General features: G+C 42.0%; 40 non-coding genes across 40 annotated transcripts; all 40 read left to right on the top strand.

Annotated features, from left to right (window-relative positions):
• The first annotated feature begins 98 nt into the window (after nt 1–98).
• Nucleotides 99–311, top strand: LOC134025671 (small nucleolar RNA U3). The gene has a single exon (XR_009931184.1). It is a non-coding gene; the product is annotated as a small nucleolar RNA U3 (small nucleolar RNA).
• Nucleotides 312–717: 406 nt separating this feature from the next.
• On the top strand, nt 718–929 carry LOC134025674 (small nucleolar RNA U3). Its single transcript, XR_009931186.1, has one exon. It is a non-coding gene; the product is annotated as a small nucleolar RNA U3 (small nucleolar RNA).
• Nucleotides 930–1,335: 406 nt separating this feature from the next.
• On the top strand, nt 1,336–1,548 carry LOC134025641 (small nucleolar RNA U3). Its single transcript, XR_009931155.1, has one exon. It is a non-coding gene; the product is annotated as a small nucleolar RNA U3 (small nucleolar RNA).
• Nucleotides 1,549–1,954: 406 nt separating this feature from the next.
• LOC134025717 (small nucleolar RNA U3) lies at nt 1,955–2,167 on the top strand. The gene has a single exon (XR_009931229.1). It is a non-coding gene; the product is annotated as a small nucleolar RNA U3 (small nucleolar RNA).
• Nucleotides 2,168–2,573: 406 nt separating this feature from the next.
• On the top strand, nt 2,574–2,785 carry LOC134025685 (small nucleolar RNA U3). The gene has a single exon (XR_009931197.1). It is a non-coding gene; the product is annotated as a small nucleolar RNA U3 (small nucleolar RNA).
• Nucleotides 2,786–3,191: 406 nt separating this feature from the next.
• On the top strand, nt 3,192–3,404 carry LOC134025603 (small nucleolar RNA U3). Its single transcript, XR_009931118.1, has one exon. It is a non-coding gene; the product is annotated as a small nucleolar RNA U3 (small nucleolar RNA).
• A 406-nt stretch (nt 3,405–3,810) lies between these two features.
• LOC134025524 (small nucleolar RNA U3) lies at nt 3,811–4,022 on the top strand. The gene has a single exon (XR_009931041.1). It is a non-coding gene; the product is annotated as a small nucleolar RNA U3 (small nucleolar RNA).
• A 406-nt stretch (nt 4,023–4,428) lies between these two features.
• Nucleotides 4,429–4,641, top strand: LOC134025589 (small nucleolar RNA U3). Its single transcript, XR_009931105.1, has one exon. It is a non-coding gene; the product is annotated as a small nucleolar RNA U3 (small nucleolar RNA).
• A 404-nt stretch (nt 4,642–5,045) lies between these two features.
• LOC134025625 (small nucleolar RNA U3) lies at nt 5,046–5,258 on the top strand. Its single transcript, XR_009931139.1, has one exon. It is a non-coding gene; the product is annotated as a small nucleolar RNA U3 (small nucleolar RNA).
• Nucleotides 5,259–5,664: 406 nt separating this feature from the next.
• Nucleotides 5,665–5,876, top strand: LOC134025696 (small nucleolar RNA U3). Its single transcript, XR_009931209.1, has one exon. It is a non-coding gene; the product is annotated as a small nucleolar RNA U3 (small nucleolar RNA).
• A 405-nt stretch (nt 5,877–6,281) lies between these two features.
• On the top strand, nt 6,282–6,494 carry LOC134025640 (small nucleolar RNA U3). Its single transcript, XR_009931154.1, has one exon. It is a non-coding gene; the product is annotated as a small nucleolar RNA U3 (small nucleolar RNA).
• Nucleotides 6,495–6,900: 406 nt separating this feature from the next.
• LOC134025536 (small nucleolar RNA U3) lies at nt 6,901–7,112 on the top strand. Its single transcript, XR_009931052.1, has one exon. It is a non-coding gene; the product is annotated as a small nucleolar RNA U3 (small nucleolar RNA).
• A 406-nt stretch (nt 7,113–7,518) lies between these two features.
• LOC134025590 (small nucleolar RNA U3) lies at nt 7,519–7,731 on the top strand. Its single transcript, XR_009931106.1, has one exon. It is a non-coding gene; the product is annotated as a small nucleolar RNA U3 (small nucleolar RNA).
• A 404-nt stretch (nt 7,732–8,135) lies between these two features.
• On the top strand, nt 8,136–8,348 carry LOC134025673 (small nucleolar RNA U3). Its single transcript, XR_009931185.1, has one exon. It is a non-coding gene; the product is annotated as a small nucleolar RNA U3 (small nucleolar RNA).
• Nucleotides 8,349–8,754: 406 nt separating this feature from the next.
• LOC134025708 (small nucleolar RNA U3) lies at nt 8,755–8,966 on the top strand. The gene has a single exon (XR_009931220.1). It is a non-coding gene; the product is annotated as a small nucleolar RNA U3 (small nucleolar RNA).
• Nucleotides 8,967–9,372: 406 nt separating this feature from the next.
• Nucleotides 9,373–9,585, top strand: LOC134025606 (small nucleolar RNA U3). Its single transcript, XR_009931121.1, has one exon. It is a non-coding gene; the product is annotated as a small nucleolar RNA U3 (small nucleolar RNA).
• Nucleotides 9,586–9,991: 406 nt separating this feature from the next.
• Nucleotides 9,992–10,203, top strand: LOC134025547 (small nucleolar RNA U3). The gene has a single exon (XR_009931063.1). It is a non-coding gene; the product is annotated as a small nucleolar RNA U3 (small nucleolar RNA).
• Nucleotides 10,204–10,609: 406 nt separating this feature from the next.
• Nucleotides 10,610–10,823, top strand: LOC134025618 (small nucleolar RNA U3). The gene has a single exon (XR_009931132.1). It is a non-coding gene; the product is annotated as a small nucleolar RNA U3 (small nucleolar RNA).
• A 404-nt stretch (nt 10,824–11,227) lies between these two features.
• On the top strand, nt 11,228–11,440 carry LOC134025675 (small nucleolar RNA U3). The gene has a single exon (XR_009931187.1). It is a non-coding gene; the product is annotated as a small nucleolar RNA U3 (small nucleolar RNA).
• A 406-nt stretch (nt 11,441–11,846) lies between these two features.
• Nucleotides 11,847–12,058, top strand: LOC134025558 (small nucleolar RNA U3). The gene has a single exon (XR_009931074.1). It is a non-coding gene; the product is annotated as a small nucleolar RNA U3 (small nucleolar RNA).
• A 406-nt stretch (nt 12,059–12,464) lies between these two features.
• Nucleotides 12,465–12,677, top strand: LOC134025676 (small nucleolar RNA U3). Its single transcript, XR_009931188.1, has one exon. It is a non-coding gene; the product is annotated as a small nucleolar RNA U3 (small nucleolar RNA).
• Nucleotides 12,678–13,083: 406 nt separating this feature from the next.
• Nucleotides 13,084–13,295, top strand: LOC134025569 (small nucleolar RNA U3). The gene has a single exon (XR_009931085.1). It is a non-coding gene; the product is annotated as a small nucleolar RNA U3 (small nucleolar RNA).
• A 406-nt stretch (nt 13,296–13,701) lies between these two features.
• LOC134025570 (small nucleolar RNA U3) lies at nt 13,702–13,914 on the top strand. The gene has a single exon (XR_009931086.1). It is a non-coding gene; the product is annotated as a small nucleolar RNA U3 (small nucleolar RNA).
• A 406-nt stretch (nt 13,915–14,320) lies between these two features.
• Nucleotides 14,321–14,532, top strand: LOC134025719 (small nucleolar RNA U3). The gene has a single exon (XR_009931231.1). It is a non-coding gene; the product is annotated as a small nucleolar RNA U3 (small nucleolar RNA).
• A 406-nt stretch (nt 14,533–14,938) lies between these two features.
• On the top strand, nt 14,939–15,151 carry LOC134025571 (small nucleolar RNA U3). The gene has a single exon (XR_009931087.1). It is a non-coding gene; the product is annotated as a small nucleolar RNA U3 (small nucleolar RNA).
• A 406-nt stretch (nt 15,152–15,557) lies between these two features.
• LOC134025813 (small nucleolar RNA U3) lies at nt 15,558–15,769 on the top strand. Its single transcript, XR_009931319.1, has one exon. It is a non-coding gene; the product is annotated as a small nucleolar RNA U3 (small nucleolar RNA).
• A 406-nt stretch (nt 15,770–16,175) lies between these two features.
• On the top strand, nt 16,176–16,387 carry LOC134025523 (small nucleolar RNA U3). Its single transcript, XR_009931040.1, has one exon. It is a non-coding gene; the product is annotated as a small nucleolar RNA U3 (small nucleolar RNA).
• A 406-nt stretch (nt 16,388–16,793) lies between these two features.
• On the top strand, nt 16,794–17,005 carry LOC134025814 (small nucleolar RNA U3). Its single transcript, XR_009931320.1, has one exon. It is a non-coding gene; the product is annotated as a small nucleolar RNA U3 (small nucleolar RNA).
• Nucleotides 17,006–17,411: 406 nt separating this feature from the next.
• On the top strand, nt 17,412–17,623 carry LOC134025815 (small nucleolar RNA U3). Its single transcript, XR_009931321.1, has one exon. It is a non-coding gene; the product is annotated as a small nucleolar RNA U3 (small nucleolar RNA).
• A 406-nt stretch (nt 17,624–18,029) lies between these two features.
• On the top strand, nt 18,030–18,241 carry LOC134025816 (small nucleolar RNA U3). The gene has a single exon (XR_009931322.1). It is a non-coding gene; the product is annotated as a small nucleolar RNA U3 (small nucleolar RNA).
• A 406-nt stretch (nt 18,242–18,647) lies between these two features.
• On the top strand, nt 18,648–18,860 carry LOC134025711 (small nucleolar RNA U3). The gene has a single exon (XR_009931223.1). It is a non-coding gene; the product is annotated as a small nucleolar RNA U3 (small nucleolar RNA).
• A 406-nt stretch (nt 18,861–19,266) lies between these two features.
• LOC134025607 (small nucleolar RNA U3) lies at nt 19,267–19,479 on the top strand. Its single transcript, XR_009931122.1, has one exon. It is a non-coding gene; the product is annotated as a small nucleolar RNA U3 (small nucleolar RNA).
• Nucleotides 19,480–19,885: 406 nt separating this feature from the next.
• On the top strand, nt 19,886–20,097 carry LOC134025620 (small nucleolar RNA U3). Its single transcript, XR_009931134.1, has one exon. It is a non-coding gene; the product is annotated as a small nucleolar RNA U3 (small nucleolar RNA).
• A 406-nt stretch (nt 20,098–20,503) lies between these two features.
• On the top strand, nt 20,504–20,715 carry LOC134025520 (small nucleolar RNA U3). Its single transcript, XR_009931037.1, has one exon. It is a non-coding gene; the product is annotated as a small nucleolar RNA U3 (small nucleolar RNA).
• Nucleotides 20,716–21,121: 406 nt separating this feature from the next.
• LOC134025575 (small nucleolar RNA U3) lies at nt 21,122–21,333 on the top strand. The gene has a single exon (XR_009931090.1). It is a non-coding gene; the product is annotated as a small nucleolar RNA U3 (small nucleolar RNA).
• A 406-nt stretch (nt 21,334–21,739) lies between these two features.
• On the top strand, nt 21,740–21,952 carry LOC134025690 (small nucleolar RNA U3). Its single transcript, XR_009931203.1, has one exon. It is a non-coding gene; the product is annotated as a small nucleolar RNA U3 (small nucleolar RNA).
• A 406-nt stretch (nt 21,953–22,358) lies between these two features.
• On the top strand, nt 22,359–22,570 carry LOC134025765 (small nucleolar RNA U3). The gene has a single exon (XR_009931275.1). It is a non-coding gene; the product is annotated as a small nucleolar RNA U3 (small nucleolar RNA).
• Nucleotides 22,571–22,976: 406 nt separating this feature from the next.
• LOC134025687 (small nucleolar RNA U3) lies at nt 22,977–23,189 on the top strand. Its single transcript, XR_009931199.1, has one exon. It is a non-coding gene; the product is annotated as a small nucleolar RNA U3 (small nucleolar RNA).
• A 406-nt stretch (nt 23,190–23,595) lies between these two features.
• On the top strand, nt 23,596–23,808 carry LOC134025729 (small nucleolar RNA U3). Its single transcript, XR_009931240.1, has one exon. It is a non-coding gene; the product is annotated as a small nucleolar RNA U3 (small nucleolar RNA).
• A 406-nt stretch (nt 23,809–24,214) lies between these two features.
• Nucleotides 24,215–24,427, top strand: LOC134025682 (small nucleolar RNA U3). The gene has a single exon (XR_009931194.1). It is a non-coding gene; the product is annotated as a small nucleolar RNA U3 (small nucleolar RNA).
• The last annotated feature ends 390 nt before the right edge of the window (nt 24,428–24,817 follow it).

A 24,817-nucleotide genomic window follows, 5' to 3' on the forward strand; every position in this document is an offset into this window, starting at 1 on the left:
GATTGTTACAGATGTCGACCATTCAATTGGCTTTGGAACCCAGTGGTGCGTATGTGCTCCTCAAGATATAAAGCCATGTTGTTCCCAGTCCAACAACCAAGACTATACTTTCAGGGATTATTTCTATAGGTTGTTCTTTGAGAAATGTGTTTCTAAGGAGTGGTCTCACTATCCATGATGAAGATGCAGATGTTCCTTTCTGAGCAGGAATCTGGTGGAAAGGTGTGGCTGTGTTTACTGTCCTACCACCATTGATGACTGTTCCAAGTTCTTGAATGGAACTTGGACGAAAGGATCATGTTCTGAGTGGATTTACATTGATTGTTCAAGCAAAGTAAGTCACAGTAATGTTTGCATCTGTCTCATGATGCGCTGGAATGTGCAATTTGCGACGCTGCTGGGATGTGGAGGGATTGCAACAACGGCCTTGATGTTGATCAATACTTATATCCGTGCCAAGTTTAGCTGAATTTGGTTCTCTGTATGCAAGGAATCCACGGATCCAAACAAACTATTTGGTTATCTATGCAACGTTTTGTCATGTGGAAGATTTCAGAACTCTGCGTGAAATGTCTTTGACCAAGAGACACATTCCACGTGTCGCGGCTTTAGCATAATTGATTGTTACAGATGTCGACCATTCAATTGGCTTTGGAATCCAGTGGTGCGTATGTGCTCCTCAAGATATAAAGCCAGGTTGTTCCCAGTCCAACAACCAAGACTATACTTTCAGGGATCATTTCTATAGTTTATTTTTGAGAAATGTGTTTCTAAGGAGTGGTCTCACTATCCATGATGAAGATGCAGATGTTCCTTTCTGAGCAGGAATCTGGTGGAAAGGTGTGGCTGTGTTCACTGTCCTACCACCATTGATGACTGTTCCAAGTTCTTGAATGGAACTTGGACGAAAGGATCATGTTCTGAGTGGATTTACATTGATTGTTCAAGCAAAGTCAGTCACAGTAATGTTTGCATCTGTCTCATGATGCGCTGGAATGTGCAATTTGCGACGCTGCTGGGATGTGGAGGGATTGCAACAACGGCCTTGATGTTGATCAATACTTATATCCGTGCCAAGTTTAGCTGAATTTGGTTCTCTGTATGCAAGGAATCCACGGATACAAATGAACAATTTAGTTCTCTATGAAAAATGTTGTCATGTGGAAGATTTCAGAACTCTGCGTGAAATGTCTTTGACCAAGAGACACATTCCACGTGTCGCGGCTTTAGCATAATTGATTGTTACAGATGTCGACCATTCAATTGGCTTTGGAACCCAGTGGTGCGTATGTGCTCCTCAAGATATAAAGCCAGGTTGTTCCCAGTCCAACAATCAAGACTATACTTTCAGGGATCATTTCTACAGGTTGTTCTTTGAGAAATGTGTTTCTAAGGAGTGGTCTCACTATCCATGATGAAGATGCAGATGTTCCTTTCTGAGCAGGAATCTGGTGGAAAGGTGTGGCTGTGTTCACTGTCCTACCACCATTGATGACTGTTCCAAGTTTTTGAATGGAACTTGGACGAAAGGATCATGTTCTGAGTGGATTTACATTGATTGTTCAAGCAAAGTCAGTCACAGTAATGTTTGCATCTGTCTCATGATGTGCTGGAATGTGCAATTTGCGACGCTGCTGGGATGTGGAGGGATTGCAATAACGGCCTTGATGTTGATCAATACTTAGATCCGTGCCAAGTTTAGCTGAATTTGGTTCTCTGTATGCAAGGAATCCACGGATACAAATGAACAATTTAGTTCTCTATGAAAAATGTTGTCATGTGGAAGATTTCAGAACTCTGCGTGAAATGTCTTTGACCAAGAGACACATTCCACGTGTCGCGGCTTTAGCATAATTGATTGTTACAGATGTCGACCATTCAATTGGCTTTGGAACCCAGTGGTGCGTATGTGCTCCTCAAGATATAAAGCCAGGTTGTTCCCAGTCCAACAACAAAGATTATACTTTCAGGGATCATTTCTATAGGTTGTTCTTTGAGAAATGTGTTTCTAAGGAGTGTTCTCACTATCCATGATGAAGATGCAGATGTTCTTTTCTGAGCAGGAATCTGGTGGAAAGGTGTGGCTGTGTTCACTGTCCTACCACCGTTGATGACTGTTCCAAGTTCTTGAATGTAACTTGGACGAAAGGATCATGTTCTGAGTGGATTTACATTGATTGTTCAAGCAAAGTAAGTCACAGTAATGTTTGCATCTGTCTCATGATGCGCTGGAATGTGCAATTTGCGACGCTGCTGGGATGTGGAGGGATTGCAACAACGGCCTTGATGTTGATCAATACTTATATCCGTGCCAAGTTTAGCTGAATTTGGTTCTCTGTATGCAAGGAATCCACGGATCCAAACAAACTATTTGGTTATCTATGCAACGTTTTGTCATGTGGAAGATTTCAGAACTCTGCGTGAAATGTCTTTGACCAAGAGACACATTCCACGTGTCGCAGCTTTAGCATAATTGATTGTTACAGATGTCGACCATTCAATTGGCTTTGGAATCCAGTGGTGCGTATGTGCTCCTCAAGATATAAAGCCAGGTTGTTCCCAGTCCAACAACCAAGACTATACTTTCAGGGATCATTTCTATAGTTTATTTTTGAGAAATGTGTTTCTAAGGAGTGGTCTCACTATCCATGATGAAGATGCAGATGTTCCTTTCTGAGCAGGAATCTGGTGGAAAGGTGTGGCTGTGTTCACTGTCCTACCACCATTGATGACTGTTCCAAGTTCTTGAATGGAACTTGGACGAAAGGATCATGTTCTGAGTGGATTTACATTGATTGTTCAAGCAAAGTCAGTCACAGTAATGTTTGCATCTGTCTCATGATGCGCTGGAATGTGCAATTTGCGACGCTGCTGGGATGTGGAGGGATTGCAACAACGGCCTTGATGTTGATCAATACTTATATCCGTGCCAAGTTTAGCTGAATTTGGTTCTCTGTATGCAAGGAATCCACGGATACAAATGAACAATTTAGTTCTCTATGAAAAATGTTGTCATGTGGAAGATTTCAGAACTCTGCGTGAAATGTCTTTGACCAAGAGACACATTCCACGTGTCGCGGCTTTAGCATAATTGATTGTTACAGATGTCGACCATTCAATTGGCTTTGGAACCCAGTGGTGCGTATGTGCTCCTCAAGATATAAAGCCAGGTTGTTCCCAGTCCAACAATCAAGACTATACTTTCAGGAATCATTTCTATAGGTTGTTCTTTGAGAAATGTGTTTCTAAGGAGTGGTCTCACTATCCATGATGAAGATGCAGATGTTCCTTTCTGAGCAGGAATCTGGTGGAAAGGTGTGGCTGTGTTCACTGTCCTACCACCATTGATGACTGTTCCAAGTTTTTGAATGGAACTTGGACGAAAGGATCATGTTCTGAGTGGATTTACATTGATTGTTCAAGCAAAGTCAGTCACAGTAATGTTTGCATCTGTCTCATGATGCGCTGGAATGTGCAATATGCGACGCTGCTGGGATGTGGAGGGATTGCAATAACGGCCTTGATGTTGATCAATACTTAGATCCGTGCCAAGTTTAGCTGAATTTGGTTCTCTGTATGCAAGGAGTCCACGGATACAAATGAACAATTTAGTTCTCTATGCAACGTTTTGTCATGTGGAAGATTTCAGAACCCTGCGTTAAATGTCTTTGACCAAGTGACACATTCCACGTGTCGCGGCTTTAGCATAATTGATTGTTACAGATGTCGACCATTCAATTGGCTTTGGAACCCAGTGGTGCGTATGTGCTCCTCAAGATATAAAGCCAGGTTGTTCCCAGTCCAACAACCAAGACTATACTTTCAGGGATCATTTCTATAGTTTATTTTTGAGAAATGTGTTTCTAAGGAGTGGTCTCACTATCCATGATGAAGATGCAGATGTTCCTTTCTGAGCAGGAAGCTGGTGGAAAGGTGTGGCTGTGTTTACTGTCCTACCACCATTGATGACTGTTCCAAGTTCTTGAATGGAACTTGGACGAAAGGATCATGTTCTGAGTGGATTTACATTGATAGTTCAAGCAAAGTCAGTCACAGTAATGTTTGCATCTGTCTTATGATGCGCTGGAATGTGCAATTTGCGACGCTGCTGGGATGTGGAGGGATTGCAACAACGGCCTTGATGTTGATCAATACTTATATCCGTGCCAAGTTTAGCTGAATTTGGTTCTCTGTATGCAAGGAATCCACGGATACAAATAAACAATTTAGTTCTCTATGCAAAATTTGGTCATGTGGAAGATTTCAGAACTCTGCGTGAAATGTCTTTGACCAAGAGACACATTCCACGTGTCGCGGCTTTAGCATAATTGATTGTTACAGATGTCGACCATTCAATTGGCTTTGGAACCCAGTGGTGCGTATGTGCTCCTCAAGATATAAAGCCAGGTTGTTCCCAGTCCAACAACCAAGACTATACTTTCAGGGATCATTTCTATAGGTTTTTTTTTGAGAAATGTGTTTCTAAGGAGTGGTCTCACTATCCATGATGAAGATGCAGATGTTCCTTTCTGAGCAGGAATCTGGTGGAAAGGTGTGGCTGTGTTCACTGTCCTACCACCATTGATGACTGTTCCAAGTTTTTGAATGGAACTTGGACGAAAGGATCATGTTCTGAGTGGATTTACATTGATTGTTCAAGCAAAGTCAGTCACAGTAATGTTTGCATCTGTCTCATGATGCGCTGGAATGTGCAATATGCAACACTGCTGGGATGTGGAGGGATTGCAATAACGGCCTTGATGTTGATCAATACTTAGATCCGTGCCAAGTTTAGCTGAATTTGGTTCTCTGTATGCAAGGAGTCCACGGATACAAATGAACAATTTAGTTGTCTATGCAACGTTTTGTCGTGGAAGATTTCAGAACTCTGCGTTAAATGTCTTTGACCAAGAGACACATTCCACGTGTCGCGGCTTTAGCATAATTGATTGTTACAGATGTCGACCATTCAATTGGCTTTGGAACCCAGTGGTGCGTATGTGCTCCTCAAGATATAAAGCCATGTTGTTCCCAGTCCAACAACCAAGACTATACTTTCAGGGATCATTTCTATAGGTTGTTCTTTGAGAAATGTGTTTCTAAGGAGTGGTCTCACTATCCATGATGAAGATGCAGATGTTCCTTTCTGAGCAGGAATCTGGTGGAAAGGTGTGGCTGTGTTTACTGTCCTACCACCATTGATGACTGTTCCAAGTTCTTGAATGGAACTTGGACGAAAGGATCATGTTCTGAGTGGATTTACATTGATTGTTCAAGCAAAGTAAGTCACAGTAATGTTTGCATCTGTCTCATGATGCGCTGGAATGTGCAATTTGCGACGCTGCTGGGATGTGGAGGGATTGCAACAACGGCCTTGATGTTGATCAATACTTATATCCGTGCCAAGTTTAGCTGAATTTGGTTCTCTGTATGCAAGGAATCCACGGATCCAAACAAACTATTTGGTTATCTATGCAACGTTTTGTCATGTGGAAGATTTCAGAACTCTGCGTGAAATGTCTTTGACCAAGAGACACATTCCACGTGTCGCGGCTTTAGCATAATTGATTGTTACAGATGTCGACCATTCAATTGGCTTTGGAATCCAGTGGTGCGTATGTGCTCCTCAAGATATAAAGCCAGGTTGTTCCCAGTCCAACAACCAAGACTATACTTTCAGGGATCATTTCTATAGTTTATTTTTGAGAAATGTGTTTCTAAGGAGTGGTCTCACTATCCATGATGAAGATGCAGATGTTCCTTTCTGAGCAGGAATCTGGTGGAAAGGTGTGGCTGTGTTCACTGTCCTACCACCATTGATGACTGTTCCAAGTTCTTGAATGGAACTTGGACGAAAGGATCATGTTCTGAGTGGATTTACATTGATTGTTCAAGCAAAGTCAGTCACAGTAATGTTTGCATCTGTCTCATGATGCGCTGGAATGTGCAATTTGCGACGCTGCTGGGATGTGGAGGGATTGCAACAACGGCCTTGATGTTGATCAATACTTATATCCGTGCCAAGTTTAGCTGAATTTGGTTCTCTGTATGCAAGGAATCCACGGATACAAATGAACAATTTAGTTCTCTATGAAAAATGTTGTCATGTGGAAGATTTCAGAACTCTGCGTGAAATGTCTTTGACCAAGAGACACATTCCACGTGTCGCGGCTTTAGCATAATTGATTGTTACAGATGTCGACCATTCAATTGGCTTTGGAACCCAGTGGTGCGTATGTGCTCCTCAAGATATAAAGCCAGGTTGTTCCCAGTCCAACAATCAAGACTTACTTTCAGGGATCATTTCTATAGGTTGTTCTTTGAGAAATGTGTTTCTAAGGAGTGGTCTCACTATCCATGATGAAGATGCAGATGTTCCTTTCTGAGCAGGAATCTGGTGGAAAGGTGTGGCTGTGTTCACTGTCCTACCACCATTGATGACTGTTCCAAGTTTTTGAATGGAACTTGGACGAAAGGATCATGTTCTGAGTGGATTTACATTGATTGTTCAAGCAAAGTCAGTCACAGTAATGTTTGCATCTGTCTCATGATGCGCTGGAATGTGCAATATGCGACGCTGCTGGGATGTGGAGGGATTGCAATAACGGCCTTGATGTTGATCAATACTTAGATCCGTGCCAAGTTTAGCTGAATTTGGTTCTCTGTATGCAAGGAGTCCACGGATACAAATGAACAATTTAGTTCTCTATGCAACGTTTTGTCATGTGGAAGATTTCAGAACCCTGCGTTAAATGTCTTTGACCAAGAGACACATTCCACGTGTCGCGGCTTTAGCATAATTGATTGTTACAGATGTCGACCATTCAATTGGCTTTGGAACCCAGTGGTGCGTATGTGCTCCTCAAGATATAAAGCCAGGTTGTTCCCAGTCCAACAACCAAGACTATACTTTCAGGGATCATTTCTATAGTTTATTTTTGAGAAATGTGTTTCTAAGGAGTGGTCTCACTATCCATGATGAAGATGCAGATGTTCCTTTCTGAGCAGGAAGCTGGTGGAAAGGTGTGGCTGTGTTTACTGTCCTACCACCATTGATGACTGTTCCAAGTTCTTGAATGGAACTTGGACGAAAGGATCATGTTCTGAGTGGATTTACATTGATAGTTCAAGCAAAGTCAGTCACAGTAATGTTTGCATCTGTCTTATGATGCGCTGGAATGTGCAATTTGCGACGCTGCTGGGATGTGGAGGGATTGCAACAACGGCCTTGATGTTGATCAATACTTATATCCGTGCCAAGTTTAGCTGAATTTGGTTCTCTGTATGCAAGGAATCCACGGATACAAATAAACAATTTAGTTCTCTATGCAAAATTTGGTCATGTGGAAGATTTCAGAACTCTGCGTGAAATGTCTTTGACCAAGAGACACATTCCACGTGTCGCGGCTTTAGCATAATTGATTGTTACAGATGTCGACCATTCAATTGGCTTTGGAACCCAGTGGTGCGTATGTGCTCCTCAAGATATAAAGCCAGGTTGTTCCCAGTCCAACAACCAAGACTATACTTTCAGGGATCATTTCTATAGGTTTTTTTTTGAGAAATGTGTTTCTAAGGAGTGGTCTCACTATCCATGATGAAGATGCAGATGTTCCTTTCTGAGCAGGAATCTGGTGGAAAGGTGTGGCTGTGTTCACTGTCCTACCACCATTGATGACTGTTCCAAGTTTTTGAATGGAACTTGGACGAAAGGATCATGTTCTGAGTGGATTTACATTGATTGTTCAAGCAAAGTCAGTCACAGTAATGTTTGCATCTGTCTCATGATGCGCTGGAATGTGCAATATGCGACGCTGCTGGGATGTGGAGGGATTGCAATAACGGCCTTGATGTTGATCAATACTTAGATCCGTGCCAAGTTTAGCTGAATTTGGTTCTCTGTATGCAAGGAGTCCACGGATACAAATGAACAATTTAGTTGTCTATGCAACGTTTTGTCGTGGAAGATTTCAGAACTCTGCGTTAAATGTCTTTGACCAAGAGACACATTCCACGTGTCGCGGCTTTAGCATAATTGATTGTTACAGATGTTGACCATTCAATTGGCTTTGGAACCCAGTGGTGCGTATGTGCTCCTCAAGATATAAACCCATGTTGTTCCCAGTCCAACAACCAAGACTATACTTTCAGGGATTATTTCTATAGGTTGTTCTTTGAGAAATGTGTTTCTAAGGAGTGGTCTCACTATCCATGATGAAGATGCAGATGTTCCTTTCTGAGCAGGAATCTGGTGGAAAGGTGTGGCTGTGTTTACTGTCCTACCACCATTGATGACTGTTCCAAGTTCTTGAATGGAACTTGGACGAAAGGATCATGTTCTGAGTGGATTTACATTGATTGTTCAAGCAAAGTAAGTCACAGTAATGTTTGCATCTGTCTCATGATGCGCTGGAATGTGCAATTTGCGACGCTGCTGGGATGTGGAGGGATTGCAATAACGGCCTTGATGTTGATCAATACTTAGATCCGTGCCAAGTTTAGCTGAATTTGGTTCTCTGTATGCAAGGAATCCACGGATACAAATGAACAATTTAGTTCTCTATGCAACGTTTTGTCATGTGGAAGATTTCAGAACCCTGCGTTAAATGTCTTTGACCAAGAGACACATTCCACGTGTCGCGGCTTTAGCATAATTGATTGTTACAGATGTCGACCATTCAATTGGCTTTGGAACCCAGTGGTGCGTATGTGCTCCTCAAGATATAAAGCCAGGTTGTTCCCAGTCCAACAACCAAGACTATACTTTCAGGGATCATTTCTATAGTTTATTTTTGAGAAATGTGTTTCTAAGGAGTGGTCTCACTATCCATGATGAAGATGCAGATGTTCCTTTCTGAGCAGGAATCTGGTGGAAAGGTGTGGCTGTGTTCACTGTCCTACCACCATTGATGACTGTTCCAAGTTCTTGAATGGAACTTGGACGAAAGGATCATGTTCTGAGTGGATTTACATTGATTGTTCAAGCAAAGTCAGTCACAGTAATGTTTGCATCTGTCTCATGATGCGCTGGAATGTGCAATTTGCGACGCTGCTGGGATGTGGAGGGATTGCAACAACGGCCTTGATGTTGATCAATACTTATATCCGTGCCAAGTTTAGCTGAATTTGGTTCTCTGTATGCAAGGAATCCACGGATACAAATGAACAATTTAGTTCTCTATGAAAAATGTTGTCATGTGGAAGATTTCAGAACTCTGCGTGAAATGTCTTTGACCAAGAGACACATTCCACGTGTCGCGGCTTTAGCATAATTGATTGTTACAGATGTCGACCATTCAATTGGCTTTGGAACCCAGTGGTGCGTATGTGCTCCTCAAGATATAAAGCCAGGTTGTTCCCAGTCCAACAATCAAGACTATACTTTCAGGGATCATTTCTATAGGTTGTTCTTTGAGAAATGTGTTTCTAAGGAGTGGTCTCACTATCCATGATGAAGATGCAGATGTTCCTTTCTGAGCAGGAATCTGGTGGAAAGGTGTGGCTGTGTTCACTGTCCTACCACCATTGATGACTGTTCCAAGTTTTTGAATGGAACTTGGACGAAAGGATCATGTTCTGAGTGGATTTACATTGATTGTTCAAGCAAAGTCAGTCACAGTAATGTTTGCATCTGTCTCATGATGCGCTGGAATGTGCAATATGCGACGCTGCTGGGATGTGGAGGGATTGCAATAACGGCCTTGATGTTGATCAATACTTAGATCCGTGCCAAGTTTAGCTGAATTTGGTTCTCTGTATGCAAGGAGTCCACGGATACAAATGAACAATTTAGTTCTCTATGCAACGTTTTGTCATGTGGAAGATTTCAGAACCCTGCGTTAAATGTCTTTGACCAAGAGACACATTCCACGTGTCGCGGCTTTAGCATAATTGATTGTTACAGATGTCGACCATTCAATTGGCTTTGGAACCCAGTGGTGCGTACTTGCTCCTCAAGATATAAAGCCAGGTTGTTCCCAGTCCAACAACCAAGACTATACTTTCAGGGATCATTTCTATAGTTTATTTTTGAGAAATGTGTTTCTAAGGAGTGGTCTCACTATCCATGATGAAGATGCAGATGTTCCTTTCTGAGCAGGAAGCTGGTGGAAAGGTGTGGCTGTGTTTACTGTCCTACCACCATTGATGACTGTTCCAAGTTCTTGAATGGAACTTGGACGAAAGGATCATGTTCTGAGTGGATTTACATTGATAGTTCAAGCAAAGTCAGTCACAGTAATGTTTGCATCTGTCTTATGATGCGCTGGAATGTGCAATTTGCGACGCTGCTGGGATGTGGAGGGATTGCAACAACGGCCTTGATGTTGATCAATACTTATATCCGTGCCAAGTTTAGCTGAATTTGGTTCTCTGTATGCAAGGAATCCACGGATACAAATAAACAATTTAGTTCTCTATGCAAAATTTGGTCATGTGGAAGATTTCAGAACTCTGCGTGAAATGTCTTTGACCAAGAGACACATTCCACGTGTCGCGGCTTTAGCATAATTGATTGTTACAGATGTCGACCATTCAATTGGCTTTGGAACCCAGTGGTGCGTATGTGCTCCTCAAGATATAAAGCCAGGTTGTTCCCAGTCCAACAACCAAGACTATACTTTCAGGGATCATTTCTATAGGTTTTTTTTTTGAGAAATGTGTTTCTAAGGAGTGGTCTCACTATCCATGATGAAGATGCAGATGTTCCTTTCTGAGCAGGAATCTGGTGGAAAGGTGTGGCTGTGTTCACTGTCCTACCACCATTGATGACTGTTCCAAGTTTTTGAATGGAACTTGGACGAAAGGATCATGTTCTGAGTGGATTTACATTGATTGTTCAAGCAAAGTCAGTCACAGTAATGTTTGCATCTGTCTCATGATGCGCTGGAATGTGCAATATGCGACGCTGCTGGGATGTGGAGGGATTGCAATAACGGCCTTGATGTTGATCAATACTTAGATCCGTGCCAAGTTTAGCTGAATTTGGTTCTCTGTATGCAAGGAGTCCACGGATACAAATGAACAATTTAGTTGTCTATGCAACGTTTTGTCGTGGAAGATTTCAGAACTCTGCGTTAAATGTCTTTGACCAAGAGACACATTCCACGTGTCGCGGCTTTAGCATAATTGATTGTTACAGATGTTGACCATTCAATTGGCTTTGGAACCCAGTGGTGCGTATGTGCTCCTCAAGATATAAAGCCATGTTGTTCCCAGTCCAACAACCAAGACTATACTTTCAGGGATTATTTCTATAGGTTGTTCTTTGAGAAATGTGTTTCTAAGGAGTGGTCTCACTATCCATGATGAAGATGCAGATGTTCCTTTCTGAGCAGGAATCTGGTGGAAAGGTGTGGCTGTGTTTACTGTCCTACCACCATTGATGACTGTTCCAAGTTCTTGAATGGAACTTGGACGAAAGGATCATGTTCTGAGTGGATTTACATTGATTGTTCAAGCAAAGTAAGTCACAGTAATGTTTGCATCTGTCTCATGATGCGCTGGAATGTGCAATTTGCGACGCTGCTGGGATGTGGAGGGATTGCAATAACGGCCTTGATGTTGATCAATACTTAGATCCGTGCCAAGTTTAGCTGAATTTGGTTCTCTGTATGCAAGGAATCCACGGATACAAATGAACAATTTAGTTCTCTATGCAACGTTTTGTCATGTGGAAGATTTCAGAACCCTGCGTTAAATGTCTTTGACCAAGAGACACATTCCACGTGTCGCGGCTTTAGCATAATTGATTGTTACAGATGTCGACCATTCAATTGGCTTTGGAACCCAGTGGTGCGTATGTGCTCCTCAAGATATAAAGCCAGGTTGTTCCCAGTCCAACAACCAAGACTATACTTTCAGGGATCATTTCTATAGTTTATTTTTGAGAAATGTGTTTCTAAGGAGTGGTCTCACTATCCATGATGAAGATGCAGATGTTCCTTTCTGAGCAGGAAGCTGGTGGAAAGGTGTGGCTGTGTTTACTGTCCTACCACCATTGATGACTGTTCCAAGTTCTTGAATGGAACTTGGACGAAAGGATCATGTTCTGAGTGGATTTACATTGATAGTTCAAGCAAAGTCAGTCACAGTAATGTTTGCATCTGTCTTATGATGCGCTGGAATGTGCAATTTGCGACGCTGCTGGGATGTGGAGGGATTGCAACAACGGCCTTGATGTTGATCAATACTTATATCCGTGCCAAGTTTAGCTGAATTTGGTTCTCTGTATGCAAGGAATCCACGGATACAAATAAACAATTTAGTTCTCTATGCAAAATTTGGTCATGTGGAAGATTTCAGAACTCTGCGTGAAATGTCTTTGACCAAGAGACACATTCCACGTGTCGCGGCTTTAGCATAATTGATTGTTACAGATGTTGACCATTCAATTGGCTTTGGAACCCAGTGGTGCGTATGTGCTCCTCAAGATATAAAGCCATGTTGTTCCCAGTCCAACAACCAAGACTATACTTTCAGGGATTATTTCTATAGGTTGTTCTTTGAGAAATGTGTTTCTAAGGAGTGGTCTCACTATCCATGATGAAGATGCAGATGTTCCTTTCTGAGCAGGAATCTGGTGGAAAGGTGTGGCTGTGTTTACTGTCCTACCACCATTGATGACTGTTCCAAGTTCTTGAATGGAACTTGGACGAAAGGATCATGTTCTGAGTGGATTTACATTGATTGTTCAAGCAAAGTAAGTCACAGTAATGTTTGCATCTGTCTCATGATGCGCTGGAATGTGCAATTTGCGACGCTGCTGGGATGTGGAGGGATTGCAATAACGGCCTTGATGTTGATCAATACTTAGATCCGTGCCAAGTTTAGCTGAATTTGGTTCTCTGTATGCAAGGAATCCACGGATACAAATGAACAATTTAGTTCTCTATGCAACGTTTTGTCATGTGGAAGATTTCAGAACCCTGCGTTAAATGTCTTTGACCAAGAGACACATTCCACGTGTCGCGGCTTTAGCATAATTGATTGTTACAGATGTCGACCATTCAATTGGCTTTGGAACCCAGTGGTGCGTATGTGCTCCTCAAGATATAAAGCCAGGTTGTTCCCAGTCCAACAACCAAGACTATACTTTCAGGGATCATTTCTATAGTTTATTTTTGAGAAATGTGTTTCTAAGGAGTGGTCTCACTATCCATGATGAAGATGCAGATGTTCCTTTCTGAGCAGGAAGCTGGTGGAAAGGTGTGGCTGTGTTTACTGTCCTACCACCATTGATGACTGTTCCAAGTTCTTGAATGGAACTTGGACGAAAGGATCATGTTCTGAGTGGATTTACATTGATAGTTCAAGCAAAGTCAGTCACAGTAATGTTTGCATCTGTCTTATGATGCGCTGGAATGTGCAATTTGCGACGCTGCTGGGATGTGGAGGGATTGCAACAACGGCCTTGATGTTGATCAATACTTATATCCGTGCCAAGTTTAGCTGAATTTGGTTCTCTGTATGCAAGGAATCCACGGATACAAATAAACAATTTAGTTCTCTATGCAAAATTTGGTCATGTGGAAGATTTCAGAACTCTGCGTGAAATGTCTTTGACCAAGAGACACATTCCACGTGTCGCGGCTTTAGCATAATTGATTGTTACAGATGTCGACCATTCAATTGGCTTTGGAACCCAGTGGTGCGTATGTGCTCCTCAAGATATAAAGCCAGGTTGTTCCCAGTCCAACAACCAAGACTATACTTTCAGGGATCATTTCTATAGGTTTTTTTTTGAGAAATGTGTTTCTAAGGAGTGGTCTCACTATCCATGATGAAGATGCATATGTTCCTTTCTGAGCAGGAATCTGGTGGAAAGGTGTGGCTGTGTTTACTGTCCTACCACCATTGATGACTGTTCCAAGTTCTTGAATGGAACTTGGACGAAAGGATCATGTTCTGAGTGGATTTACATTGATTGTTCAAGCAAAGTAAGTCACAGTAATGTTTGCATCTGTCTCATGATGCGCTGGAATGTGCAATTTGCGACGCTGCTGGGATGTGGAGGGATTGCAATAACGGCCTTGATGTTGATCAATACTTAGATCCGTGCCAAGTTTAGCTGAATTTGGTTCTCTGTATGCAAGGAATCCACGGATACAAATGAACAATTTAGTTCTCTATGAAAAATGTTGTCATGTGGAAGATTTCAGAACTCTGCGTGAAATGTCTTTGACCAAGAGACGCATTCCACGTGTCGCGGCTTCAGCATAATTGATTGTTACAGATGTCGACCATTCAATTGGCTTTGGAATCCAGTGGTGCGTATGTGCTCCTCAAGATATAAAGCCAGGTTGTTCCCAGTCCAACAACCAAGACTATACTTTCAGGGATCATTTCTATAGTTTATTTTTGAGAAATGTGTTTCTAAGGAGTGGTCTCACTATCCATGATGAAGATGCAGATGTTCCTTTCTGAGCAGGAATCTGGTGGAAAGGTGTGGCTGTGTTCACTGTCCTACCACCATTGATGACTGTTCCAAGTTCTTGAATGGAACTTGGACGAAAGGATCATGTTCTGAGTGGATTTACATTGATTGTTCAAGCAAAGTCAGTCACAGTAATGTTTGCATCTGTCTCATGATGCGCTGGAATGTGCAATTTGCGACGCTGCTGGGATGTGGAGGGATTGCAACAACGGCCTTGATGTTGATCAATACTTATATCCGTGCCAAGTTTAGCTGAATTTGGTTCTCTGTATGCAAGGAATCCACGGATACAAATGAACAATTTAGTTCTCTATGAAAAATGTTGTCATGTGGAAGATTTCAGAACTCTGCGTGAAATGTCTTTGACCAAGAGACACATTCCACGTGTCGCGGCTTTAGCATAATTGATTGTTACAGATGTCGACCATTCAATTGGCTTTGGAACCCAGTGGTGCGTATGTGCTCCTCAAGATATAAAGCCAGGTTGTTCCCAGTCCAACAACCAAGACTATACTTTCAGGGATCATTTCTATAGGTTTTTTTTTGAGAAATGTGTTTCTAAGGAGTGGTCTCACTATCCATGATGAAGATGCATATGTTCCTTTCTGAGCAGGAATCTGGTGGAAAGGTGTGGCTGTGTTTACTGTCCTACCACCATTGATGACTGTTCCAAGTTCTTGAATGGAACTTGGACGAAAGGATCATGTTCTGAGTGGATTTACATTGATTGTTCAAGCAAAGTAAGTCACAGTAATGTTTGCATCTGTCTCATGATGCGCTGGAATGTGCAATTTGCGACGCTGCTGGGATGTGGAGGGATTGCAATAACGGCCTTGATGTTGATCAATACTTAGATCCGTGCCAAGTTTAGCTGAATTTGGTTCTCTGTATGCAAGGAATCCACGGATACAAATGAACAATTTAGTTCTCTATGCAACGTTTTGTCATGTGGAAGATTTCAGAACTCTGCGTTAAATGTCTTTGACCAAGAGACACATTCCACGTGTCGCGGCTTTAGCATAATTGATTGTTACAGATGTCGACCATTCAATTGGATTTGGAACCCAGTGGTGCGTATGTGCTCCTCAAGATATAAAGCCAGGTTGTTCCCAGTCCAACAACCAAGACTATACTTTCAGGGATCATTTCTATAGTTTATTTTTGAGAAATGTGTTTCTAAGGAGTGGTCTCACTATCCATGATGAAGATGCAGATGTTCCTTTCTGAGCAGGAATCTGGTGGAAAGGTGTGGCTGTGTTTACTGTCCTACCACCATTGATGACTGTTCCAAGTTCTTGAATGGAACTTGGACGAAAGGATCATGTTCTGAGTGGATTTACATTGATTGTTCAAGCAAAGTCAGTCACAGTAATGTTTGCATCTGTCTCATGATGCGCTGGAATGTGCAATTTGCGACGCTGCTGGGATGTGGAGGGATTGCAATAACGGCCTTGATGTTGATCAATACTTAGATCCGTGCCAAGTTTAGCTGAATTTGGTTCTCTGTATGCAAGGAATCCACGGATACAAATGAACAATTTAGTTCTCTATGAAAAATGTTGTCATGTGGAAGATTTCAGAACTCTGCGTGAAATGTCTTTGACCAAGAGACGCATTCCACGTGTCGCGGCTTCAGCATAATTGATTGTTACAGATGTCGACCATTCAATTGGCTTTGGAACCCAGTGGTACGTCTGTGCTCCTCAAGATATAAAGCCAGGTTGTTCCCAGTCCAACAACCAAGACTATACTTTCAGGGATCATTTCTATAGTTTATTTTTGAGAAATGTGTTTTTAAGGAGTGGTCTCACTATCCATGATGAAGATGCAGATGTTCCTTTCTGAGCAGGAATCTGGTGGAAAGGTGTGGCTGTGTTTACTGTCCTACCACCATTGATGACTGTTCCAAGTTCTTGAATGGAACTTGGACGAAAGGATCATGTTCTGAGTGGATTTACATTGATTGTTCAAGCAAAGTAAGTCACAGTAATTTTTGCATCTGTCTCATGATGCGCTGGAATGTGCAATTTGCGACGCTGCTGGGATGTGGAGGGATTGCAATAACGGCCTTGATGTTGATCAATACTTAGATCCGTGCCAAGTTTAGCTGAATTTGGTTCTCTGTATGCAAGGAATCCACGGATACAAATGAACAATTTAGTTCTCTATGAAAAATGTTGTCATGTGGAAGATTTCAGAACTCTGCGTGAAATGTCTTTGACCAAGAGACACATTCCACGTGTCGCGGCTTTAGCATAATTGATTGTTACAGATGTCGACCATTCAATTGGCTTTGGAACCCAGTGGTGCGTATGTGCTCCTCAAGATATAAAGCCAGGTTGTTCCCAGTCCAACAACCAAGACTATACTTTCAGGGATCATTTCTATAGTTTATTTTTGAGAAATGTGTTTCTAAGGAGTGGTCTCACTATCCATGATGAAGATGCAGATGTTCCTTTCTGAGCAGGAATCTGGTGGAAAGGTGTGGCTGTGTTTACTGTCCTACCACCATTGATGACTGTTCCAAGTTCTTGAATGGAACTTGGACGAAAGGATCATGTTCTGAGTGGATTTACATTGATTGTTCAAGCAAAGTCAGTCACAGTAATGTTTGCATCTGTCTCATGATGCGCTGGAATGTGCAATTTGCGACGCTGCTGGGATGTGGAGGGATTGCAATAACGGCCTTGATGTTGATCAATACTTAGATCCGTGCCAAGTTTAGCTGAATTTGGTTCTCTGTATGCAAGGAATCCACGGATACAAATGAACAATTTAGTTCTCTATGAAAAATGTTGTCATGTGGAAGATTTCAGAACTCTGCGTGAAATGTCTTTGACCAAGAGACGCATTCCACGTGTCGCGGCTTCAGCATAATTGATTGTTACAGATGTCGACCATTCAATTGGCTTTGGAACCCAGTGGTACGTCTGTGCTCCTCAAGATATAAAGCCAGGTTGTTCCCAGTCCAACAACCAAGACTATACTTTCAGGGATCATTTCTATAGTTTATTTTTGAGAAATGTGTTTCTAAGGAGTGGTCTCACTATCCATGATGAAGATGCAGATGTTCCTTTCTGAGCAGGAATCTGGTGGAAAGGTGTGGCTGTGTTTACTGTCCTACCACCATTGATGACTGTTCCAAGTTCTTGAATGGAACTTGGACGAAAGGATCATGTTCTGAGTGGATTTACATTGATTGTTCAAGCAAAGTAAGTCACAGTAATTTTTGCATCTGTCTCATGATGTGCTGGAATGTGCAATTTGCGACGCTGCTGGGATGTGGAGGGATTGCAATAACGGCCTTGATGTTGATCAATACTTAGATCCGTGCCAAGTTTAGCTGAATTTGGTTCTCTGTATGCAAGGAATCCACGGATACAAATGAACAATTTAGTTCTCTATGAAAAATGTTGTCATGTGGAAGATTTCAGAACTCTGCGTGAAATGTCTTTGACCAAGAGACGCATTCCACGTGTCGCGGCTTCAGCATAATTGATTGTTACAGATGTCGACCATTCAATTGGCTTTGGAACCCAGTGGTACGTATGTGCTCCTCAAGATATAAAGCCAGGTTGTTCCCAGTCCAACAACCAAGACTATACTTTCAGGGATCATTTCTATAGTTTATTTTTGAGAAATGTGTTTCTAAGGAGTGGTCTCACTATCCATGATGAAGATGCAGATGTTCCTTTCTGAGCAGGAATCTGGTGGAAAGGTGTGGCTGTGTTTACTGTCCTACCACCATTGATGACTGTTCCAAGTTCTTGAATGGAACTTGGACGAAAGGATCATGTTCTGAGTGGATTTACATTGATTGTTCAAGCAAAGTCAGTCACAGTAATGTTTGCATCTGTCTTATGATGCGCTGGAATGTGCAATTTGCGACGCTGCTGGGATGTGGAGGGATTGCAACAACGGACTTGATGTTAATCAATACTTATATCCGTGCCAAGTTTAGCTGAATTTGGTTCTCTGTATGCAAGGAATCCACGGATACAAATGAACAATTTAGTTCTCTATGCAAAATTTGGTCATGTGGAAGATTTCAGAACTCTGCGTGAAATGTCTTTGACCAAGAGACACATTCCACGTGTCGCGGCTTTAGCATAATTGATTGTTACAGATGTCGACCATTCAATTGGCTTTGGAACCCAGTGGTGCATATGTTCTCCTCAAGATATAAGGCCATGTTGTTCCCAGTCCAACAACCAAGACTATACTTTCAGGGATCGTTTCTATAGGTTGTTCTTTGAAAAATGTGTTTCTAAGGAGTGGTCTCACTATCCATGATGAAGATGCAGATGTTCCTTTCTGAGCAGGAATCTGGTGGAAAGGTGTGGCTGTGTTTACTGTCCTACCACCATTGATGACTGTTCCAAGTTCTTGAATGGAACTTGGACGAAAGGATCATGTTCTGAGTGGATTTACATTGATTGTTCAAGCAAAGTCAGTCACAGTAATGTTTGCATCTGTCTTATGATGCGCTGGAATGTGCAATTTGCGACGCTGCTGGGATGTGGAGGGATTGCAACAACGGCCTTGATGTTAATCAATACTTATATCCGTGCCAAGTTTAGCTGAATTTGGTTCTCTGTATGCAAGGAATCCACGGATACAAATGAACAATTTAGTTCTCTATGCAAAATTTGGTCATGTGGAAGATTTCAGAACTCTGTGTGAAATGTCTTTGACCAAGAGACACATTCCACGTGTCGCGGCTTTAGCATAATTGATTGTTACAGATGTCGACCATTCAATTGGCTTTGGAACCCAGTGGTGCGTATGTGCTCCTCAAGATATAAAGCCAGGTTGTTCCCAGTCCAACAATCAAGACTATACTTTCAGGGATCATTTCTATAGGTTGTTCTTTGAGAAATGTGTTTCTAAGGAGTGGTCTCACTATCCATGATGAAGATGCAGATGTTCCTTTCTGAGCAGGAATCTGGTGGAAAGGTGTGGCTGTGTTCACTGTCCTACCACCATTGATGACTGTTCCAAGTTTTTGAATGGAACTTGGACGAAAGGATCATGTTCTGAGTGGATTTACATTGATTGTTCAAGCAAAGTCAGTCACAGTAATGTTTGCATCTGTCTCATGATGCGCTGGAATGTGCAATATGCGATGCTGCTGGGATGTGGAGGGATTGCAATAACGGCCTTGATGTTGATCAATACTTAGATCCGTGCCAAGTTTAGCTGAATTTGGTTCTCTGTATGCAAGGAGTCCACGGATACAAATGAACAATTTAGTTCTCTATGCAACGTTTTGTCATGTGGAAGATTTCAGAACTCTGCGTTAAATGTCTTTGACCAAGAGACACATTCCACGTGTCGCGGCTTTAGCATAATTGATTGTTACAGATGTCGACCATTCAATTGGCTTTGGAACCCAGTGGTGCGTATGTGCTCCTCAAGATATAAAGCCAGGTTGTTCCCAGTCCAACAACCAAGACTATACTTTCAGGGATCATTTCTATAGTTTATTTTTGAGAAATGTGTTTCTAAGGAGTGGTCTCACTATCCATGATGAAGATGCAGATGTTCCTTTCTGAGCAGGAATCTGGTGGAAAGGTGTGGCTGTGTTTACTGTCCTACCACCATTGATGACTGTTCCAAGTTCTTGAATGGAACTTGGACGAAAGGATAATGTTCTGAGTGGATTTACATTGATTGTTAAAGCAAAGTCAGTCACAGTAATGTTTGCATCTGTCTCATGATGCGCTGGAATGTGCAATTTGCGACGCTGCTGGGATGTGGAGGGATTGCAACAACGGCCTTGATGTTGATCAATACTTGTATCCGTGCCAAGTTTAGCTGAATTTGGTTCTCTGTATGCAAGGAATCCACGGATACAAATGAACAATTTAGTTCTCTATGAAAAATGTTGTCATGTGGAAGATTTCAGAACTCTGCGTGAAATGTCTTTGACCAAGAGACGCATTCCACGTGTCGCGGCTTCAGCATAATTGATTGTTACAGATGTCGACCATTCAATTGGCTTTGGAACCCAGTGGTACGTATGTGCTCCTCAAGATATAAAGCCAGGTTGTTCCCAGTCCAACAACCAAGACTATACTTTCAGGGATCATTTCTATAGTTTATTTTTGAGAAATGTGTTTCTAAGGAGTGGTCTCACTATCCATGATGAAGATGCAGATGTTCCTTTCTGAGCAGGAATCTGGTGGAAAGGTGTGGCTGTGTTTACTGTCCTACCACCATTGATGACTGTTCCAAGTTCTTGAAAGGAACTTGGACGAAAGGATCATGTTCTGAGTGGATTTACATTGATTGTTCAAGCAAAGTCAGTCACAGTAATGTTTGCATCTGTCTTATGATGCGCTGGAATGTGCAATTTGCGACGCTGCTGGGATGTGGAGGGATTGCAACAACGGCCTTGATGTTAATCAATACTTATATCCGTGCCAAGTTTAGCTGAATTTGGTTCTCTGTATGCAAGGAATCCACGGATACAAATGAACAATTTAGTTCTCTATGCAAAATTTGGTCATGTGGAAGATTTCAGAACTCTGCGTGAAATGTCTTTGACCAAGAGACACATTCCACGTGTCGCGGCTTTAGCATAATTGATTGTTACAGATGTCGACGATTCAATTGGCTTTGGAACCCAGTGGTGCATATGTTCTCCTCAAGATATAAAGCCAGGTTGTTCCCAGTCCAACAACCAAGACTATACTTTCAGGGATCATTTCTATAGTTTATTTTTGAGAAATGTGTTTCTAAGGAGTGGTCTCACTATCTATGATGAAGATGCAGATGTTCCTTTCTGAACAGGAATCTGGTGGAAAGGTGTGGCTGTGTTCACTGTCCTACCACCATTGATGACTGTTACAAGTTCTTGAATGGAACTTGGACGAAAGGATCATGTTCTGAGTGGATTTACATTGATTGTTCAAGCAAAGTAAGTCACAGTAATGTTTGCATCTGTCTCATGATTTGCTGGAATGTGCAATTTGCGACGCTGCTGGGATGTGGAGGGATTGCAATAACGGCCTTGATGTTGATCAATACTTAGATCCGTGCCAAGTTTAGCTGAATTTGGTTCTCTGTATGCAAGGAATCCACGGATACAAATTAACAATTTAGTTCTCTATGAAAAATGTTGTCATGTGGAAGATTTCAGAACTCTGCGTGAAATGTCTTTGACCAAGAGACACATTCCACGTGTCGCGGCTTTAGCATAATTGATTGTTACAGATGTCGACCATTCAATTGGCTTTGGAACCCAGTGGTGCGTATGTGCTCCTCAAGATATAAAGCCAGGTTGTTCCCAGTCCAACAACAAAGACTATACTTTCAGGGATCATTTCTATAGGTTGTTCTTTGAGAAATGTGTTTCTAAGGAGTGTTCTCACTATCCATGATGAAGATGCAGATGTTCTTTTCTGAGCAGGAATCTGGTGGAAAGGTGTGGCTGTGTTCACTGTCCTACCACCGTTGATGACTGTTCCAAGTTCTTGAATGTAACTTGGACGAAAGGATCATGTTCTGAGTGGATTTACATTGATTGTTCAAGCAAAGTAAGTCACAGTAATGTTTGCATCTGTCTCATGATGCGCTGGAATGTGCAATTTGCGACGCTGCTGGGATGTGGAGGGATTGCAACAACGGCCTTGATGTTGATCAATACTTATATCCGTGCCAAGTTTAGCTGAATTTGGTTCTCTGTATGCAAGGAATCCACGGATCCAAACAAACTATTTGGTTATCTATGCAACGTTTTGTCATGTGGAAGATTTCAGAACTCTGCGTGAAATGTCTTTGACCAAGAGACACATTCCACGTGTCGCGGCTTTAGCATAATTGATTGTTACAGATGTCGACCATTCAATTGGCTTTGGAACCCAGTGGTACGTATGTGCTCCTCAAGATATAAAGCCAGGTTGTTCCCAGTCCAACAACCAAGACTATACTTTCAGGTATCATTTCTATCGTTTTTTTTTGAGAAATGTGTTTCTAAGGAGTGGTCTCACTATCCATGATGAAGATGCAGATGTTCCTTTCTGAGCAGGAATCTGGTGGAAAGGTGTGGCTGTGTTTACTGTCCTACCACCATTGATGACTGTTCCAAGTTCTTGAATGGAACTTGGACGAAAGGATCATGTTCTGAGTGGATTTACATTGATTGTTCAAGCAAAGTCAGTCACAGTAATGTTTGCATCTGTCTTATGATGCGCTGGAATGTGCAATTTGCGACGCTGCTGGGATGTGGAGGGATTGCAACAACAGCCTTGATGTTAATCAATACTTATATCCGTGCCAAGTTTAGCTGAATTTGGTTCTCTGTATGCAAGGAATCCACGGATACAAATGAACAATTTAGTTCTCTATGCAAAATTTGGTCATGTGGAAGATTTCAGAACTCTGCGTGAAATGTCTTTGACCAAGAGACGCATTCCACGTGTCGCGGCTTTAGCATAATTGATTGTTACAGATGTCGACCATTCAATTGGCTTTGGAACCCAGTGGTGCGTATGTGCTCCTCAAGATATAAAACCATGTTGTTCCCAGTCCAACAACCAAGACTATACTTTCAGGGATCTTTTCTATAGGTTGTTCTTTGAAAAATGTGTTTCTAAGGAGTGGTCTCACTATCCATGATGAAGATGCAGATGTTCCTTTCTGAGCAGGAATCTGGTGGAAAGGTGTGGCTGTGTTTACTGTCCTACCACCATTGATGACTGTTCCAAGTTCTTGAATGGAACTTGGACGAAAGGATCATGTTCTGAGTGGATTTACATTGATTGTTCAAGCAAAGTCAGTCACAGTAATGTTTGCATCTGTCTTATGATGCGCTGGAATGTGCAATTTGCGACGCTGCTGGGATGTGGAGGGATTGCAACAACGGCCTTGATGTTAATCAATACTTATATCCGTGCCAAGTTTAGCTGAATTTGGTTCTCTGTATGCAAGGAATCCACGGATACAAATGAACAATTTAGTTCTCTATGCAAAATTTGGTCATGTGGAAGATTTCAGAACTCTGCGTGAAATGTCTTTGACCAAGAGACGCATTCCACGTGTCGCGGCTTTAGCATAATTGATTGTTACAGATGTCGACCATTCAATTGGCTTTGGAACCCAGTGGTGCGTATGTGCTCCTCAAGATATAAAGCCATGTTGTTCCCAGTCCAACAACCAAGACTATACTTTCAGGGATCTTTTCTATAGGTTGTTCTTTGAAAAATGTGTTTCTAAGGAGTGGTCTCACTATCTATGATGAAGATGCAGATGTTCCTTTCTGAACAGGAATCTGGTGGAAAGGTGTGGCTGTGTTCACTGTCCTACCACCATTGATGACTGTTCCAAGTTCTTGAATGGAACTTGGACGAAAGGATCATGTTCTGAGTGGATTTACATTGATTGTTCAAGCGAAGTAAGTCACAGTAATGTTTGCATCTGTCTCATGATGTGCTGGAATGTGCAATTTGCGACGCTGCTGGGATGTGGAGGGATTGCAACAACGGCCTTGATGTTGATCAATACTTATATCCGTGCCAAGTTTAGCTGAATTTGGTTCTCTGTATGCAAGGAATCCACGGATACAAATGAACAATTTAGTTCTCTATGCAACGTTTTGTCATGTGGAAGATTTCAGAACTCTGCGTTAAATGTCTTTGACCAAGAGACACATTCCACGTGTCGCGGCTTTAGCATAATTGATTGTTACAGATGTCGACCATTCAATTGGCTTTGGAACCCAGTGGTGCGTATGTGCTCCTCAAGATATAAAGCCATGTTGTTCCCAGTCCAACAACCAAGATTATACTTTCAGGGATCATTTCTATAGGTTGTTCTTTGAGAAATGTGTTTCTAAGGAGTGGTCTCACTATTCATGATGAAGATGCAGATGTTCCTTTCTGAGCAGGAATCTGGTGGAAAGGTGTGGCTGTGTTCACTGTCCTACCACCATTGATGACTGTTCCAAGTTCTTGAATGGAACTTGGACGAAAGGATCATGTTCTGAGTGGATTTACATTGATTGTTCAAGCAAAGTCAGTCACAGTAATGTTTGCATCTGTCTCATGATGCGCTGGAATGTGCAATTTGCGACACTGCTGGGATGTGGAGGGATTGCAATAACGACCTTGATGTTGATCAATACTTAGATCCGTGCCAAGTTTAGCTGAATTTGGATCTCTGTATGCAAGGAATCCACGGATACAAATGAACAATTTAGTTCTCTATGCAAAATTTGGTCATGTGGAAGATTTCAGAACTCTGCGTGAAATGTCTTTGACCAAGAGACACATTCCACGTGTCGCAGCTTTAGCATAATTGATTGTTACAGGTGTCGACAGTTCAATTGGCTTTGGATCCCAGTGGTGCGTATGCGCTCCTCGAGATATAAAGCCAGGTTGT

The sequence above is a fragment of the Osmerus eperlanus genome, chromosome 8, assembly GCF_963692335.1.
Source record: "Osmerus eperlanus chromosome 8, fOsmEpe2.1, whole genome shotgun sequence".
Classification (NCBI taxonomy): domain Eukaryota; kingdom Metazoa; phylum Chordata; class Actinopteri; order Osmeriformes; family Osmeridae; genus Osmerus; species Osmerus eperlanus.